Here is a 19,971-nt window from a genome sequence, read left to right on the forward strand (position 1 = left end):
CACCTTGCTCCCGTATAGCCCATTTCCACCATAAAAGCCAGAGTGATCATTTAAAACAAGTCTGCCTTGCAGACCTTCCATGACCACTCAATTATACAATAGCACATTCCTCCCCTACCCCACTCTCATTCTCCTTATATTGCTTTATTTTTCTTCATAGCCCTTATCACCACTAACACATTCTTATTTGTTTATTGTCTTTCTCTTCCTACTAGGAGGCTAGCTCCATGAGGGTAGGTATACATTGCTCTAATCCCAGATTCTAAAACAATGTAATTGAGTTGTAGGCCTTCAATATTTGTTCCATGGATGAACAAATAGAAGAAACAACTAAAATTTAGTCCAAGACCGGCAAACGAAACAGGTATGTGAACCAAAGCCACCCTGGAAGTGTGGTTAGGTTTATGAAAGGCCTTTTTTGGTGAGAGTGGGTGGGGATGTTGTGTGATGAAAGAATTTGGGGTAAATCATGTGGCTATGGTGTCCTGGGCCGATTGGAGGCAGAGAGACCCATTGAGAGGCCATTGGACAAGTGCCACTGGACTGCTCCCTCTTTAGCCTCTTCTCTTAGCTGTGACACTGAAGTTTCTCTGGGAGGCCACACAGAGATCTTGTATGTATTTTGAATACCCTTTGAAAATTTTAGGCAGCAGTAACTACTAAAGCTGAACATATGCACACACTATAACCCAGCAATCCTACTACTAGGGATACACACACGAGAAATGAGTACATAAGTTCACCAAAAGATATGTACGAGAGTGTCTATGGCCATGCCACCCTGAAGAAGCCTGATCCTGTCTGATCTTGGAAGCTAAGCAGGGTCAAGCCTGGTTAGTACTTTGATGGGAGACCACCTAGGAAGACCGGGTGCTGTAGGCATAAAAAAACTTAAAAAATAAGGGATAGTAAGCTTACAAGTTCCTTGTAATCTGTGAGGTTAACCAAGGGTTGCCTAACCTAAAAATATATATATATGTACAAGAGTGATCTTAGCATTATTTACAATAACTAAAAACAGCTATCCAGATACCTGCCAGTATTTGACAAGGAAATGAATAAATGAATTGTGATGTATCTATATAATGAAATATTAAATAGCAATTAGCAATGTACATCAATCTCACATAATGCTGAATGAAAGAAGCCAGACACAATAGGATACATTCCGTGTCATTTCACTTATTTGAAATTTGAAAACAGGCAAAACTAATCTAAGGGGAAGAAATCAGGAAAGGAATTCCTATTGGGATGGGTAGGTAATACCCAGAGGGAGCAGATGAGGGGACTTCTGGTGTTCCATAATCTGGATGCTGCCTACCAAGATATAGTTGCTTTGAGAAAATTCATTGAGGATGACTTGAATGTTTTTCTATCTGTTTGAAACTGCAATAAAAAGATTTTTAAAAACTTGGATAGGGGACTATTGCTCTTTGCATTATATAAAGCACTGTAAAGTACCAAGGTATTATTTTGGTAATCAGAGAAAATAGTACAGATGTCAAAAGTAACTGTGGAGCAGTGAGTTACTTTGAACTCTTCTTGGGGTCCCCTTTCCTGCTTCCAAGTTTTAAGCCTCAAGCCCTCACACAGGATTGGGCTTTTCTGAGCACACTTTGTTTCTCCAGCTAATGTTTCCTGTGGGTTCTGGGCTTCCTGCCTTTCAGCTACTCTCTCCTCCTGCCTCAGCTGCTGATGAGAGTTCTTCTTGGCATCGTTGGAACTCTCTTAGGCATTTACTGGGCTGATTCAGTGGCCCTGAACCTGCAGCCACTTCTCAGGGTTGAGCAAACTCACTAAGCATGGTCCGCTGGGCTGTACTCTCTGCGGGTATCATCTCAGCTCAAGGAGGGAGGTGCTCTAACTCTACCCACATTGTGGATGATAAAGGTGAGCAGTAAAGGATGTGAACTCGGGGAGCCTACCTCCCAAACCATTGCTCTAACCACTGAGCTCCATCCCCGAGTTCTCAGTGCCAGACTTGTTCTCTCCGTTTCCCACATGCAGAAATGATACAGCAAAAAAATCCTGTGAAAAGGATCTTAGAGAGCAACCCCTTCGAGTTCAATAGTTTCTTCTCCTGCCCTCAGTTTACAGATTCACTGAAGAAGGCTCCAGATGCCTTATCAGGCTGCAAGGGCAGGAATAGGCGTGCAGGCTGACACAACTTGGGTCTGAGTCCAGGTTCTACTGTTTATTAGGGAGAACCTAATAAACAGTAGTACTTGACCTCTCTGAACCTGTCTTCCCACTTATAAAATACTGATATTAAAAATATTCATCTAGAAGAGCTGCAAAAGTGCAATGTGTGAGCAGGACTAGGCACATGCTAGATACTCATTAAATGTTGGTTGTCTTCAGCAGCCTGTCCAAGAAGCTGATTAGTGACACATCTAGGATTAAAACCCAGCCCTCTGATTCTCCATCCATCCCTGTCCACAATTCTTTCCTTAGAAACAAACAATGCATTTAAATTACTGTTTTACATTTTAATGTCAACTTTGGTTTTAAAAGAGCCCTAGAGTGTTTTAATAAATATCTGTGGATTTAAAAAGCCATGGAACAGCAACTCTTCCAAATATATCACTTCAACTTTGCCTGGCCTGAAATTCTTCTTTGTCAACAATGCCTGAAATCCAAGCTTCCTGTTTGAGAATGCTAATTCTCCTGGGAATAACTAAGCGTTAAGAGGCTAGCATTCTTTGTTGATGTAATTCATTTTAGCTTCATTCATTCAGCAAATATTTGTGGAGATCTCCCTGTCTGTCACCTTCCGAATGAGGTCCAGGCTCTGAAAGTGAGGGCATTTTGATGGAGTGTAGGTGGGGGAAGAAAAGGAGAAGTAATTTTGAACAAGGGCATTCATTCATTCAAAAAATTGACTGCCTGCTTATAGTGTACCATGTACTATTCTCATTACCGGAGAATAATGGACAAGACTGACACATGGACAACAAGATGTGTATAAATAAGTAGGATAATTTCGGAAATAAGTAAGACACACACAAAAGAGTGATGTGCTAAAGAGTCAATGGGGACAGAATTAATTTATATAGGCAGTTCTAGGAAGATCACTCTGAGGAAGTGACATTTGAACTGGAACAAGACAGGATCAGGCATGTGAAGGCCCCTAGACAAAAATATGCTTAATATGTACGAGTGACAAAAAGGGACCCGTGAGCTGCAGCAGTCATAGGAAGTTGAAGAGGTAAGTGAGACCAGATCACGTGAGATCTTGTAGGCTATGACAAACAATCTGAAAGCCAGCGGAGTGTTTTGAGCAGGGGAGTGACATGACCTGATTTATCTCTTAAAAATATGACTCTGTTATGCAGAGAAAGAGTTCTAGGGGGTAAAAGTAGAAGGGGCAAGACCAGTTAGGAGGCCTTTGTGGTCATCCAGGCAACACATGGTGGTGGCTGGGATTAGGGTGGTAGCAGAGGAGGTGGTGGGTGAGGAATGGTCAGAATCGGGATATGTTTTAGAGAAATCATATTTAAGACATGTCAATGGATCGAATGTAGATATTATAGGAAAGAGAGGAGTCAAGAACAACTTCTTAGATCTTAGCTTGAGAAACTGGGTAAATGATGGGACTGTTCATCAAGATAAAAAAGGAATGGAGGGAGGAGTTCCCAAGGGCCATGGAAATCAAGAATTCTTTCGTGGACATATTAAGTCCATATGGGGTGTAGGAAGGCACTACAGAGAGGACAGTGGGAAGAACGGGGATTCAAGACAGAGAAAAAAAGAGGCAAAAGTGGTAAATAAAGGGTACTTGAAGACAGAAATAACTAAGAACAACTGACATTTATATGGTGTTTCACAGCTGCAATGTGTACTTCTCTTACAGGATCTTACTTGATTCTCACGGTGCCCCGGGGAGGTGGGTAGTATTATTATCCCCAGTTTAATGGCTGAGGGCCCTGAAACTCAGATGAGTAATTTACTTTGAAGAAGGCTATAACTAATGCAATTTGGCTTGATGCTGACCTTTTCTAGGAGGGCTCAGGCTTCTCACTGACCATAAGCTCCTATCTTGGTTATCATTCTCCAAAGAGAGGAGAGGAGAAGACTGCATTTTTCTCCTTGCCGTGGTGAGGTGCCCAAGCCAGGCCATGCATCAAGGGAACAGGGCACCAGGCATTGTCCCTCCATGGAGGCCAACCTCGGAAAGAGAAAAAAGCCTAACCTCATCCAAGAGCAGGAGGAGGAAGTTAGAATTGCCTCTTTCCGTGATTGATTTCCGGAGTATCAGGCCACCACCAAATGAATATAATTTGGAGGTTCTTGTGGTTTGGATTTTCTTTTTGAACTTTTAAAATTGTACATTTTTTCTTGATTGCCCTCTTGATTGATGGAGAAGAGAACAGGGACCTCTTAGCTCACTGCCACCCACACAGCTATGAAGGAAGCCAGCTGCCCTCTTGCTCTTCAGAGAACATCCCTCCCTCCCTTCATCCCTTCTTCCCTCCCAGCATCTTGGCCATTACTAACCAACAGGGCATCTAAGGAAAAGGGCTCCTTTCAGGGCTGGAGTTAGTGGATCACAGCCTGTGTGGGAGGCTTGTGCTAAGACATCTGATGTGGGTGTAGGAACCAGACAGACGGGAGGAATTAAGTCACCCTTTTCCCCAACCCTTATTTCCTTGCCTAACCTAGAAGTCACTGGGTTGGTTTCCCTATAATGAAGGGCTAGATTTTTATTTCTGCTCTCCCCCTGCTTTTGACAGCGGGCAGGCTTTCAAGGGGATTGTGAAAGAGGGAGAAGCTACCAGTTTGTACGTCCTTCACACCACTGGTGTCCAGGTCATGGCTGGCTATGCAAACCATGTTGCACCCAAGGCTCTCTAGAAAAGCCTGACTTTTTTCTATTTCTTTGGTGGTACCGAGTGGGTTTGGCAGCCCTGTGAATGGTAAGGTGGGTCTGATCTGGTCCATCTGGGACTAGATGTTCTCTCCTGCCCAGTGGATGCAATTCCAGACCCTGAGACTCCAGGCCTGAGAAGTCTGACCCAAGTTCAACCCTGCAAGTACGGACATCCTTTTCCAGGTGCGTGTTTGGACACCTAGAACTAGTTTGTCACCCACGCCCAGTCCTGGTTCGGTTAGTCACTTCTCCTCTGTGCTGCCACAATACTCTCGGACAGTGCAAGGAAAATTGGTCTCCTTCCCATAGCAGTTTTGGTGTTCCTTTCCCATGACTTTCATCACACTGTGTGTCATGATAATTTGCTCATCTGTTTCTCTCACTGTGAACTCTTGGAGGTCATAGAGTATGTTCTTTTGCAACTCTGTATGCCTGCGCCCCATATAGTTCCTGGCACATCAGATGTTTGGAGCATACATGAATGAATGAACAATTGAATAAATGAATGAATGAATGCATGCATGCATAAATAAGTGAATGAGTAAAAATAGAGAGCTCTGGCTCTGAATGAGGCAACCTGGATTCGAATCTTGACCATGCTTTTTCTGGTTGTATAATAATAATGGATAAGTTATTTAATCTCTCAGAGCCTCATTTTTCTTATTAAGATTTTTGTGAGGTTAATAGTGCATGTAAAACCTTTATAACAGTGCCTTGCATGGAATAAGGATTCAAGACATGATAGTTATTAATAAGATCTGACTTCTAGCCCTCTGTTACAGTTTACTCTCATGGGTCTTGTGGGCACCTCAATTCTTGGCACAGCCAGTTCTTTGCCAGACTCAGATCTTAGCCTGCAGGACTGTTCCAGTGGGTACAAGTTGGGGTCAGGCTGTGTAGATGGTTACGGCACAAGGCATTGATGAGACAGGGAAATTGTGACGGGGCCCTAGAGCTGGGCAAACAGGTCAGCTGCCACCCCCATTGTTTCAGGCCTTCTCTGCTGGCCGGTGTCCTCAGGAAAACAAGAACAGCGCTTCTTTTAAGGTGTCCGGATGACAACCACATCAAATATGTGACCTTTTCCCAGGAAGCCTTGTTTCCATGGTGAGCGGGGCCTCACGTTCTTTCTCAAGTCACGCTCTGTGGCTCACAGCCCACTCTGGAATGTGATGGCAGTGGCCCCAGCAGCTGGGTGCAGACATTTGCTTCCACACACCCAGGGTCTGTCCCTTCAGTATCTTCTGGGTAGGGGAGGGTCTGAGATAGCTCCTGGCATATCTGATGCCCACACCAGCCCTCCAACCTGGAAGGATTTGCACTGAGGCAGTAGTAACCCTATTCCCCCACCCCTACCCCACTAATGGCTCATGGCCAACTGGCTACCAGGCCGAGCAGAAAGAAGGGGACTCTTTCTATGATTCCTTCATCTTAGGCAGAGGCCCTGACCTCCTCTACCTCATCTTGGCATCCTGGGCCGGGAGAGAGAGAGCCTGCCTCCCTCGTCTTGGCAGAGTCTGTGTTTGGGCCCTGCCTCTGCAGCTGCCAGAACAGGAGCTGAATGCCCAGTACGTCTGCCAAAGCTTGCTGACTTCTTTCTTCTTTCTCAGAGCTATGCAAAAGGAGGCTGCTGAAGAATGCCACAGCTAACCTCCCCAACACCCGCCTCCCTCCTCCCGTGGCCTATGTTCCCCCAATCCCCAAGGCTGGAGTCACATCAGAAAAATGCAGGGGAAGAAAGAAATCCCCCAATGTGTCATGACATTACATTTCCGTCTGGTGCTCAGAAACAAGAAAAGTAGGAGAGGGAGGTGGAGGTAGTGTGGTCATAGCCAGAGCCCTGTAACTGCCTCACCTCGGTGGCTCCCTGGGGCAGACACCTGCTCCCTTGGGGCTATTTCCTCATTAATAAGTGGGGGCGAATCACCTTGACTCAGATCACAGACATACTCTGGCAATTAACTGTTTGCTGTCATGAAAGAGCACTGATATTCCTAAGAGGCTGCAGAGAGATGCCATTTTGCAACTTTAAGTTGGCAATTATTGAACTGGTTTGGTGCTCACACATATTCATTGAACGGGTACACTGTGATTCCTATTTTGAACGTAAGGGGGAACAGGACCCAGGCCCTGCCCAGTAGGACCTTAGACTCTAACAGCAGAGATAAGACAATTGAACAAATCACAACAATCAAGAGTCAAGAGGGTTATGATGGGCAGTAGGAGGTGTCAGGGACTAAGCCTGCTCCTGGGGTCCAAGAGGCCACTTCCTTGAGGAAGTTAAATTCAAGCTAAGGCCAAAATAATGAGTAGACATGGTGTAAGAGAAGAGAGGGTAAAGAGTACCTGGGCCGAAGGAATAGTCAAGGCAGAGAGGGAGGATGATGTGAGTGAAGAAGTGAAATGAGTTTGGTGTGATGGGAGTGGAGACTGCTGGGTTGAGGTTCGCAGAGGAGGTGAAGAGGCTGCAGAGGGAGGCCAGGCCAGATCATGCAGAGCCTTTGAGACCACACCAAGGAGTTTGAACTGGATCCTCAGGGTGATGGGGAGCCAGCTGAGAGGTTTAAAGTGAGTGTGGATAGGGGGCAGCATGGTGGGAACAACTGTGGGTAGGTGACTCAGGCTGTAATGTGGAGAATGGACCAGAGGTGTAGTTACAGTAGAGTAGGGAGATTGGTTAGTTGCTAGCTGTCACAATATCTAGGCAGTAGTGTCTGATGACAGTAACAGTGGAGAAGAAAAGAAGTACATGAATTCAGGAGCTATGTGGAGGAAGAGAGAAAGGAAAAAGGAGTCAAGGGTGACATTGAATTTTGAGCTGGAAGACCTGGGTGGAATGTGGTGCCACACTGGAAAAGGAAAGGCTGGTTGCAGGTGAAGATAGCAAGCCCACTTTTGGTCACCACTATGTCCGTAGGGATGTCCAGTGTACAGTCATAGAGCCAAATCTGAAGCCCAGGGGATGGCTCTGGGCAGGAGAAGTGTCATTGGCCTGAAGAGAGTAAAGAGCTGTACAGTTAAGATAATGCTAACTGCTCAAACAGGTAAACTCACAGCCTCAGTGCCCTATCATAGCAGTTGATTTCTTGCTCAGGTTAAGTCCAAAATGAGTACTCCTAATAAATGGGACGCTCTTCCCCCAATGGTAGTTCGGGGATCCATCTTTTGTCTCTGCCATTGTTAATTCATGGCTTTCAAGGTCACTGTGATGGGGAAAATGCATGAAGGATCATGAGTGGGAGATTCTATCACTGCCATTCACATTCCACTGACAAAAGCTCATCACATGGCCACACCAACTGCAAGAGAAGTGTGAAAATGTAGTTTAGGTGGCTGTCCATGAGAAAGAGGAAATGAAATTAACAACCAGCTAGCCAGCCTCTGGCACAAGAAGGCACGAGAGTGGATAAGATGACTTGGCAAACATGGGGCTTCCACTCATTCATGTATCTCCATTTTACATGTCGATACAGGCACAGAACAAACAGAAGTGAAGGAAAGCCACTTTTCCCCTCCCTAGACTCATGTTCTTGGAGACCAACAGGAGAATGTAGGCTCCAACCCATTTTCAGTCTCTCCTATAAGTTAGGCAGGCCTTCCAGGAACTAATTAGTCATGTTGGTTCTGACACTAGTCACCCCTGCCTCTTCTTTGAGGCTGGTTGCCATTCCCCATCACTTTACTTTCCTTCACCTCAACAAGCATTTACTAAGTATCTGCTATGTGTTGAGTACAATGTCCAGTTCTATAAATTCAGCAGTGAACAAGGCAGATGTCCCTATATTAATTTGAATATTTGTTTAATGTTTGTCTCTCTCACTAGAATATAAGTATCATAAGTAGGGTCTATGGCTTAACTTGCCTACCACTGTATCCCCAGCTCCCAGAACAATGCCTAGTACATAATAGAAACTCTGGAAATAATTATCAAATAAATAGATGGTCGAATGAAGGCTTCTTGGGAATTCATATCTGTAATGAGTGCTGTGAAAGGGGAGTAAGAGGGTTCTGGGGTGGGGGTGGCCTAATCTAATTAAGGAGATCAAGAGGTGTTCCTAGGGAAGACAGTTTAAAGTTTAGGATTATAGAATAAGTAAATGACAGGCAGATAAAAGATAAAATGTAAAGGCCTGGCATCAAAAGAATGCAGGAAGGACAAAGGAAGTTCAGTCTCGCTGGAGCCTGGAGTGGAGGGAGGGGCGCTGCAAGTTGAGACAGAAGGAGCAGGCAAGGACCAGACTGCGCATGACCTTGAGGGACCTTCTAAGCTCTGTATTTTGTTCTGAGGATGTATCACTCAGCAGCTTCTTTGACATGCAACCATTATATTTCAAGTCATTGTTCGAAGAGGGCAATTTTTTACCTTATTAATGATTCTCATCTCGTTGTCACAATAGTTTTTGAACTGGGGTCAGAATTAAAGTTGCTGTTTGCCTGACCCCACTTTCCATGCAGAGATCTCATCTCCTTCTAAGCAGAACAGGCATTGGGACTCTTCTTTTTGCTGAAGAGGTGGGGAAAAAAAACAACTGCCATGATGTGATTGGTGCTTTAACATAAGATCTCATTTAACTATCCCAACAACCCTGGAAAGTTGGCACAATTATCCCCATTTTATAGGTAAGGAAACTGAGTCCTAAAAGAAATGAGAATCTGCAGTCAGGCTCAAGTGAAGTGCTTCTCTGTAGAGATTTTGAAGGAAACACTTTATTGGAAAAATAACAACTCTGAACTGCTCTGACAGGCTGCAAACTGGCAGAGTTTGAGAACAGTTTCAAAGGAGCCAACAGTCTGATGAGTCAGATTAGAAAAGCAGCCAGTCAGAAAGTGTTCATTGACTTCTGGGATGCTTAGTACAACATTCCAGAAGAGTCAAATGTGGTCCCTGCCCTCAAGGAGCTCTGAGTTGACTGAGAGAGACAGACAGACTAGCAGACTATAATTTCAGTACTGTGTGAGGAGTTTCTCTCACAGAGGTGTAAGCCGAGTTAGGGGAACACAGAAGCATCAGTAAAGTTTACTGTGTGCTCAGTGCTGACTGGGGGCAGGGAAGATGTACAAAAGCCAGCAGTTTAGATGTTGACCCAATCCCTGTGTTCTTTTAACACCTGTTCATTCATTCCACCAACACCTATAAAGTGCTGAGTATGTGACAAGTACTGGGGATAACACAATGAATGGATAGAGTACCCACTCTTGGTCTAGAGGGGAGATAGCCTATTAATAATTGCATGGACTCACAACACTATATAGAATATCTACAAAATGTAAGTGATAATAGCATTTGCCTACGTGAGGAAGAACTGAGAATCAGGGGGTCAGGAGTGGAGAGCTAATTCTTTTTCTGGTATATGGAATACTGTTTTCATGGAATATGTAGTTATTGTATGAAATTACTTTTTTTAAAGTGAAGTTTTAAAATAATTATACAAAATAAATATTGTTATTCAAAACTGTGATAAATGCCATAAAGAAAAGGTATAAGTTGCTCTGAGAGAGGATAATGGGGAGGGGGACTACATTAAATCGAGGAGTCAGTTAAAAAGTCTCTTTTAGAAAAAGGCCATTGAGGCTGACACCCACAGGTTTAGTTGCAGGTGACTGGGCAGAGTGCAGGTAAGAATGTTATAGAGAAAAACTGGCATGTTTAAAGACTGGAGAAAAGAAATGCTTGGTGTGTTCTAGGAATAGAAGAGAAACTAGTTAACGGAGTCACTGAGATCAAGGGAAAGAGCTTGTTATAACCGCAGTTCTCAGTCAGTCTGTGAGACGAATCCAGCACCCACGCCAGACTGTAAGGATCATGAGGGGTGGGAAGGTGTTCCCTGCTGGAGTGGTACCTGGCAACCAGTAGGCACATAAGGGTTTGTTTCATGCATAAATGAACAAAGTCAATATAGGAGTAGTTTTCTTGTTCAGAAACTATAAAAATGCGAAGATGTGTTGGATTTGCACTAATGTTCTACTGCCCCGAAGACTGGGGATTGACAGAATCTGACCGTTGTTAGAGGTTAGGTCAGGGAAACAAAGTATGGGCTAAGAGCTGCTTTGGAGGGGTTTAAGCTGTGGTCACAATGCAATATCACAGAGCCTTCGCCAGCTTCTGAATTCCTAGGTTTTCTCTATGGCTTCTTGGATTTCAGCTCCCTCTCCTTTCCAGGAATTCTAATTTTCTCTTTGTCATCAATACCTGAAGTATCTACATCAGAGAGGCTTTAAAGTATCAAGCCCTGAGATAATGTTTCCTTCTCCCTTACAGGAAAGCATTTCCATTAATATTTTCTTCTAGAGCTGTAGCTTTTAAGCCTGATGAGCTTCTAAAAGATGCAGATTTTTTGGGCCCCAGCACAGATCCGCTGAATCCACCTCTCCAGAGGGAGAGGCCTAGGTGTCAGCTTCTCTGGTAATTCTGATGACAATCCACATTTGGAAGATCACTTTAGAGTGGTGGTTCTTAACCTTTTGAGGGTATCGGCCGCTTTGAGATGCTGAGGAGGTTATGATCATCTTGATCCAGAAAAAATAAAAAAGCTTCACTGCCAAGGGTATCCTAGACATCCTAGTGTATTTATAGAGCACCCAGAATTCCTAATGCATACTCCAAGTCTGAAAGAACACCAGGTTCACCCTGCTTCTAGGAAATAGAGCCCTGGAACTTTTTCTATCTCTCCTCCTTTGGTGCTCTGGGATCAAGGCCCTTTTCGAGATCTACATGTTTAAGTACTGTAGAAGGCAAGGAGCTACAAAAAGGAGTTCTATATTTGTGAGACAAATCGAGCTTTCTGACTCCAAATTCTTCCGTGCGAGACTCAGTGGTAGTCTTACTGGAATCCACTGAGAGGCCACAGGGTGGAATGGAAGGAACCCTGGAAGGGAACCCAAGATGCCTGGGCTCTAGTCTTAGCTTGGACATCAATTTGCTATGTCTTTGGCTAACTGCTTCTCCTCGTGAGCCTCATTTTCTTCAACTATAAAGTGAGGGGTAGACTAGAAGAACTAAAAGATTCCTTCCAGCTCTTTGAATCTAGGATTCTTTTCTGGAATTTTTATACAGGACCCTATACTTCGGATGGCAGAATGGAAAAAAGTATATGACAAATGGGTGCACTAATAGGGTCCCTTGGAGAGTTTGCCCCCTGATTCCATATGGCTTTCTGCCTTTCAGATTCCGATGCTCTAGGATAAGTATTCCTACTAGTGACCTCTTATCTAATCACTGTGATTTGAAGGAAAGACTTGTGAGGTCACAGAGGCTACTCTCCCACAGCCAGTCACACTTTGCCATCTTCCCAAATGAAGGCTGAGAGGCATTTGACCTTAGCTGAGAAGACAAAAGGAAGTGGTAACTGCCACATCCCTATCGACAGTGGCTACTACAGTGTGTCCTTAATGAGACAGAGACAGTACTTAATGTCTCTGAGCTAGTAAAACCAAACAACGTTAAGTCATAGATTTAGTCCTCTTGGATGGGACTCTCCATATCCAATGATCCGAGGACTCCATTGCAAAACAAGACTGTTTTCTTGAGGTCCATGACCACCTCTATCTGGGGAAGAATAGGGCTTCAGCATCATGAAGTTCACGTAACCAGTGAAATGAAATTGGCCTATTTATTAGGAGAGAGGATTGAAAAAGTTGAAATTTTGGCAGATAAGGTGTAGCAGACATCTATTTTTTTCTCTTTGTCACATCCATGACCTCTTCCATTGATAGTTATACTTTACTGTTTTGTAAAGAAGACACTTTTCCTTCACCTGAGCTCAGTTCCTGTGTTTTTTGGGTGAAGCCGATGCCCCTAGCCTTCCAGGGATGGCTAGATGACCTGCACCTGGCCAACAACAATCATACCTCTGGTTATTGTGATTGTTTTAGTGATGGACACATGATCCAAGGTAGGGCAGGGAACTCCACTCCTGGGACACCTTCTGGAACCATAAAAGAAAGAGGCATCTTCTTTTTCCACCATGAAGGCTAACCTTGTCAAATGTAAGCCTAGAGTAGCTTATGGCTACATATGAGAGTAACAAGGTAGCCGATGTGGGATTTTCTATTTTAACTAAGCTTCTTGCTTACCAGATGCTACAATTACTCACGTTCTTCTAATTTAGTATTTTAAAACATTTATTTTTGTAATTAAAAAATGTTTTTTGATTACAGTTGGCATACATATTCTTCTAATTTATAAAAGAAAAAATATCAAATTGTTTAGCTACTCACAATTAAAAAGTATTTAAAAACTTTTGGTGCTGCTAAATGTGGGTGCTCTTAGGAAAAGCTTTGGTCACCTAGTCATAAGTACAGCTCTGAAGGTGAAAACACTTGACTTTTGCCCTGGTACTCTTTGGTTCCTATTTATAAAATTCATGGTGAGTTTTGTTCAGATGTCAACCCAACCCCATTGTATTCTTCTTCCTGTTCTAAAGGGACCATGAACTTTTTCCGCCTGGGGTAAGCTGGGGTGATAGAGATGGATTCTCCCTTAGGCTTTTGATTTCTAGATTTTATTTCTCTCCTATTCTTTGTCAGAGTCTCCTGTTCTTGGCTTTCATCTCTGGCAGGCCCCACACCCTCACTTTCTCTGATGAGCAATGGGATAAATAACCCAGCCTTTGTTTTTGCTTTGCTACCCAGCTTCATCCCTTACGAAGGTTTAAATCATCAGATTGATTGAATATATTCACTTTCTTTGGACTTTTCATAAACAGATTGAATCAGATGTGGCAAGGTGCCCGGGAAAAGCCACCACCAGTTCCTGCCTACGACTCACTTCCTCTCCTTGCAGAGTTTCCAATGACTCTTTCATTCAGTAGGCACAGCTGAGGCTCCCTTTCCCTCCCAGGAAGGTCCCGGCCCCAAACCTTACTTTGTCAGTTAGAAGAGCTACCTCAGAGTTTCTTGGCAAATGTGTCACTTGGGAAGGATCAGTCCCCATTCCTGTCCCTGAGGCCCTCACAGAACTGCCATGCAAGCCTTACAAATGCCTCACCCCATCTCATCCTTCTCCTAGGCAGACCATTGTACAGAATTTGTTTTCAAAGGACACAGGTGCAGACTTCCCCATTCTTGAGGATATCGTTCTCGAGGTAGCCCACTTGGGAGAGAGACTTAAAAGACTTCAATTTTGTTTAATTCAATTTAATACTCTCAGAGGCTACCCACAGGCCAGAATATTTCTTGTGTCACGGAACTACTTTTTTTTTGCCTTGGGTGGGATGACTGAGAGCTTGAAATGAAGACATCCAAGAAAAGATGACAGAGCAAAGAGATGTGTGGGACAGAAGTGAAATAAACCAGAGAGCAGTAGGTTTATAATGGCTATAATTTTAAAAAGCTCCTAGCAAATACAGTGTTCCAGGTACCATTCTAAATGTTCAGTATATATTAATTCATTTAATCCTCACAGTGACCCTGTGAAGTAGTTACTACACTGTATTATCCCCATTTTTTCATGTGGGGAAACTGAGTTACAGAGAGATAAAGTCACTTGCTCAAGAAGTAAAGTAACAGGCAATCTGCTTCCAGAATTTTCTTTTAACCCAGCTTGCCCAGGATTGAGGTGTTTTCTGGAACACAGGACTTTTCAGTGTAATAACTGGTATAGTCTTGGGTGAGCCATAATGGTCAACCTTATATAGAAATGTTATCAGAGATGTTTCTCTGGTAATTTAGGTGATGCAAAAGCAGCTGAGATAAGGCAGAGTTAAGAGAGAACTCAAGACAGGACAGGAATTGTGAAGAGCAGACAAACTGGAGCTCTCTTCTTCTTCTGCCCCTGTTTGTCTCGATGGCTGCTCCAATTCTGATTTCTCTTCTGCCTCTTGGGAATCACTCCTCATAAACGAGGCATGGTAATCTTCTGGAGTGTAACACTCCGGTGCATTTGATGACCATAGGATAGAACCCAAGCTCTTGAGCTTGACTTGTAAGGCCCTTTACCATTTGCCCTCATCTACCTCTCTGTCCTTTTCTCTTAGTGGTTAACATCCTTCCATGCACCAGTCATACCAAACAACTGGTATTTCACTGAAGACACCAGGCTCTCACGTTGGTTTTTTTGTCTCTCTTCTAGGAATATCCCTTCTCCTTTCTTTGCCACAAACTTTTATTTTTAAGTAAGGTTCCTGGTTTTAGAGGCCCTCTTCTGTGTTCTTTCAGCTCCTGGGGTTACTTCCTACAGTAGAATTTTCATAGTCTTTTATAACTGTTTATCTGTGACTCTCACTGTACTGTGAACTGCTCTTTTATTTATTAATAGGTTTGTAAGCTCGACACATAGTAATAACTAATGTTGATTAAGTGCAACTATATATCAGGCTCTTTACATGCGTTATCATATTTAATGTGCATAACGACCTATGATATGGGTACTATTATTATATCTGTTTTACAGTTGAAGAGATGGAAGCTCTGAGAGGCTAAGTAATTTTCTTTAGATCTCATGGCTAGTAAATGATAGAAACAGGACTTGAAACTAGGATGTCAGACTCTAAAACTTATACTCTTAACCATTCTGCTAAACTTCCTCAAAAACTGAATGAACTGTCCGGGGTCTATCTGTCTTATAAAGCTGTGACGATCAAATGACTCGATGAGTAGAAATGGCTTTGTAAGCTGAAAAGCTCTGATGTGAGAAACTGCTCATTTCCCCCTAGATTCTGTCTTCTATTTCCCTTTCATAATAATTGAATCCCTGGTGTTTAACTACACATATAGTTGGCCCTAATAATGATTACATTTCCCGGCCTCTCTTGCAGTTTATTCACAGTGAGAAGGGTTATTCTTATGATTCCTACAGAGTGGCTTTGAGACTACATGCAGGCTATATCATAAGAATCAATTTTCTCTTCTCAGTAGACAACATTACCATTCAACTAGTTTGCTCAGTTCAAAAACACAGAAGTCTTTATTTTAAAATAGCTTTATTGAGGTATAATTGGCATACAACCAGCTGACTATATTAAACTGTGCAATTTGATAAGTCCCCACCCAGGCAACCATATCCACACTTAAGGTAGTAAACATATCCATCACTGCGAAAATTATCTAATGCTCCTTTGTAATCCCTTCCTTCAACCTCTTCCCTAGTTTCCCTCATCTCCAACCCTATCTGGCAACTGCTGATCATCTTTCTGTCACTTTAGATTTATTCGCATTTTCTAGAATTTTGTATACATAGAATCATATAGTGTGTTACTTTTTTTTTTTCTGGCTTCTTTCTCTCAGTATAATTATTTGTAGATTAGGAATCATTGTTGATCTCTCCTTTTATTGCCATCTCCACCGTCCTCAATCCATTTCTTCATTGAGTTCAGTAACTGCTGCCTGGATCTGTCCACTTCTCTCTATCTCCATTGCTATCATCGTTGCCTAGACCACCATCATCTGTCTCTTGTACTACTGCAATACTCTCCTAACTGGTCTCTTCATTTCTACTCTTGCTCCCTCCAATCCGTTCTCTAACCTAAAACCCACAATGATCTCCTTAAAATGGGATCATATCAATCTCTTCAGATTGTGTCAGTCTCCTGCTTGAAATCATTCGATGGCTTCCTATCACACTCAAAATAATATTCTTAACCTCTGACTGTAGCTTATAAGGCCTTTCATGGTCTGGCCCCTGCCCAACTCTCTGATGTCACGTTCTACCATTTTCCCTATCTAGCTTCTTCCTTTTCGTCTTCAAATATGCCTGTTTCGATCCTAAACCCTTTGCTCTTGCTATTCCTTCTGTTTGGAATGCTCTTTCCCCAGCTCCTTGCATAGCTGGCTCATTCTAATTTTCAAGTTTCATCTCATATATTATGTCCTTCCATAAAGCTTCCCACACCTAAGTGGCCTCCACCCAGCCAATCTCTAACTACACCATTGTTTTCTTCCTTAATAATACTTATTAATATTTGAAATTACTTGTTTGAATGTTTATTGTTTGTCTTTCCCCACTGGAATATGGGGAAATGTGTGAAATGCTCCATGAAGTGAGGGAGTTTGTCTCTTGTTACTGTTAGATTGAAGAGCCTATCACTGCCTAAGAGATGTTCAATAAATATTTGTTGAATGAAAAAAATAAGCGGAGCATGGGTAAGCAGAACTGAGGGATAGTAGATCACCTTTCTAAGTTTCACAACTGTAGACTTGTTGAACCTCAGAAGTAGTACATCCCTGTACTAGTCCAGCCTTCAGTGTGAAGTCCGTTTTTTTTCTCTGAAAATAATAGAAGTGAGCACATCATGGTTACTCTCTAGGAAAATGTCTAAGTACTGCAAACGCCTCAGGGCTTTTATAGATCATCTCTTCCTGCTACTTTAGAAGCTCCAGAAAGAGAAAGGAAATAACTGTTCTGAAGCCCCAAATGAAAAGGAGATATGGAAAAATATTACAGTGGTTTCCAGTTCATAAATGTATATCATATTCTGCCAAATTTATGCTCCGGGAAAATTTTATTTTTCCCCAAATTTGCTTCATTCATGTATTGTTAAGAATTAACACAAAAACTAGTTTGGAACCCATGAATCTCATAAGGCTTTTGTAAAAGTGAATGTGAAGCCATTTTTAGGAATGTTTCTACAGCTCAAGACATGCTAGACACTGAAGATAAGTTCTTAGTCAAAACCTTAGGAGTCACATGAGAAAATCAGCTGTCATAAGAAAGACCATTAAATGCCCCCTTATTTATTCATCACAATAACCCTGTAGGTTAATATTGTTATTCACAAAATGAAAGAATATTGTTATTCACACTAGAAAAACCTCAGATGATAAGACATTGTAAAGAAATTTAAAAGCAGAAATTTTGTTCATTACGTTCTAATTATAATCACTATTAGGAGGAATATATATATGTGTGTATATACATAATATATCATTACATATCATGAAAAGAAAAGATCAAGTGGATTTGAAAAAGGAACACATAAAAATTTTCCATTTGATTTATTTATTTATTTGGTGAGGCGACCCTTGGTTGACCTCATGGATTGCAAAAAACTTGTCAGTTTACAATCCCTTATTTAAAAAATCTGTTTTTACAGCACCTGGTCTTCCTAGGTAGTCTCCCATCCCAGTATTAACCGGGCCAACCCTGCTTAGCTTGCGAGATCAGATGGGATCGGGCTTGTCCAGGGCAACATGGCCATAGACTCCATTTTTTTTTAATGTGGTAAAATATACATAAAAAAATTTATCATCTTAAACATTTTTAATTGTACAGTTATGGGTATTGAATACATTCATAATGTCATGCTACCATTATCACCCTCCATCTTCATCTCGTAAAACTGAAACTCTATAGCTATTCAACAATAACTCTACATTCTTCCCCTTCTCCCTAAGCTCCTGGCAACGACCATTCTACTTTCTCTATACTTTCTCATATAAGTGGGATCATATAGTGTTTGTTTTCTTGTGACTGGCTTATTTCACGTAGCATTATGTCCTCAAGGTTAACCAGTGTCATAGCATGTGTTAGAGTTTCATTCATTTTAAAGGCTAAATACTATTCCACTGTCTGTATATACCATATTTTGTTTATCTTTCCATTCGTCCATTGATGGACACTTAGATTCCTTCCGCATTTTGGATATTGTAAATATGCTGCTATAAACATGGCTGTACAAATATCTGTTCGAGTCCCTGCTTTCAATTCTTTTGGATATATACCTAGGATTGGGATTACTGGATCTTATAAAAGAGACCACACAGATCCCTTGCCCTTTCCACAAAATGAGGACATAGCAAGAGGTCGGCAATTTACAACTCAAAAGAGGGCCCTCATAAAACCATGCTGGCACCATGACCTTGGATTTTCAGTCTCCAGAACTGTGAAAAATAGATGTTTGTTTTTTATAAGCCACCCAGTCTGTGGCATTTTGTGGTATTACATAAATCTCTATGAGGAATGTTTCAAAATCTCGTGAGGTAATGTATAGGAAAGTACCTATGACTTTCTTTAAATTTTAATATTCAGTCACTCTTTAAAGATCATCTATATTGAAGTTCTAAGATGGTCTCAGAGTGGAATCAGGCCTTTCTGTTTGTTTGTTTGTTTTATTTCTCAAAGTAGAGAATAATGACAAATTTTCTTCTGAAGAATTCATTCTCATCAAGTGTTTGTTTTGTATTCCTTCCCTGTGAGGCAATGTGATAGGTATTCTGGGTATATGTACTAAGAGAGCCATTCTTCTATAGTTTTTGAGTTCAAGTAGGTTATAGTCTAACAATAAAAAACACTTTTTAAAGGTAGAAAGTTTCATGTGCCTTGAGAGAGGAACATATGTAGTCTTGAAGAGAGTTTGGAGGAGAGATTATTTTTGGTCTGTGTGATGAGTGATATAAAAAATTAAAAAAGACATAATGGTGACCTGTTTGCTGGGCCTTGAAAGACAAACACAACAATGCTAACAGCAACAACAACTACAACTATTTATTGAGTGCCCACTATGTGCATGTTGCTATGCTTGGAGCTTTTCATCCTGATCTTATTTATTCATCACAATAACCCTGTAGGTTAATATTGTTATTCACAAAATAAAAGGAAACAAACTCTATTGCCATACAGCTAGCAAGTGGAATTAGACAGATGTAGGCTCAAGGTAGACCAAACCTTCAATCCAGATCTGGCTAGTTCCAAATTCCTGCCCTTTCTCTTCCCTCACAAGCTTTTAGTGTAGGTGAAACAGCCATCTCTGCCATTTCTGAAAGTCCAATTTCTATTCATCCTTCTGGTTCAAATGCTAGGTCTTTTACAGCAAATTCGTAAAATGTGGTCTGTAGACAGCTTGCATCAGGTCATAAGGGTTGTTTATGAAAGTGCAAATTTCCGAGCCCCCATCTCAAAGATTTTAAGTAAGTTTGGGATGAGGACTAGAGAATCTGTATTTTTTAAAAACAAAGATATTTGGATATTTGGCCTCTCTTGAGAACCACTGTCAAAAAAGTCTTGCAGGAGTTTTCCACAGAAATAAATTCTTTGGAAGAACACTTCAGTGATCCTTCTGGTCTTCTCCACTGGCATGACTGAGGCTCAGGTTGATTCTTTCTCATCCCTAACAGCACAAGGACTAGCCGAAGGACTGAAATACTGAAGGGATTTTGGCCTGATCTAC

At 42.0% G+C, this 19,971-nt stretch overlaps 2 pseudogenes; one reads left to right on the top strand and one right to left on the bottom strand.

Moving 5' to 3' along the window:
• Positions 1-763: 763 nt before the first annotated feature.
• Positions 764-882, top strand: LOC118606126 (annotated as a pseudogene).
• A 17,007-nt stretch (positions 883-17,889) lies between these two features.
• Positions 17,890-18,007, bottom strand: LOC118605620 (annotated as a pseudogene).
• Between the last annotated feature and the right edge of the window lie 1,964 nt (positions 18,008-19,971).

Source organism: Rousettus aegyptiacus, unplaced genomic scaffold (genome assembly GCF_014176215.1).
Source record: "Rousettus aegyptiacus isolate mRouAeg1 unplaced genomic scaffold, mRouAeg1.p scaffold_m13_p_7, whole genome shotgun sequence".
Lineage (NCBI taxonomy): Eukaryota > Metazoa > Chordata > Mammalia > Chiroptera > Pteropodidae > Rousettus > Rousettus aegyptiacus.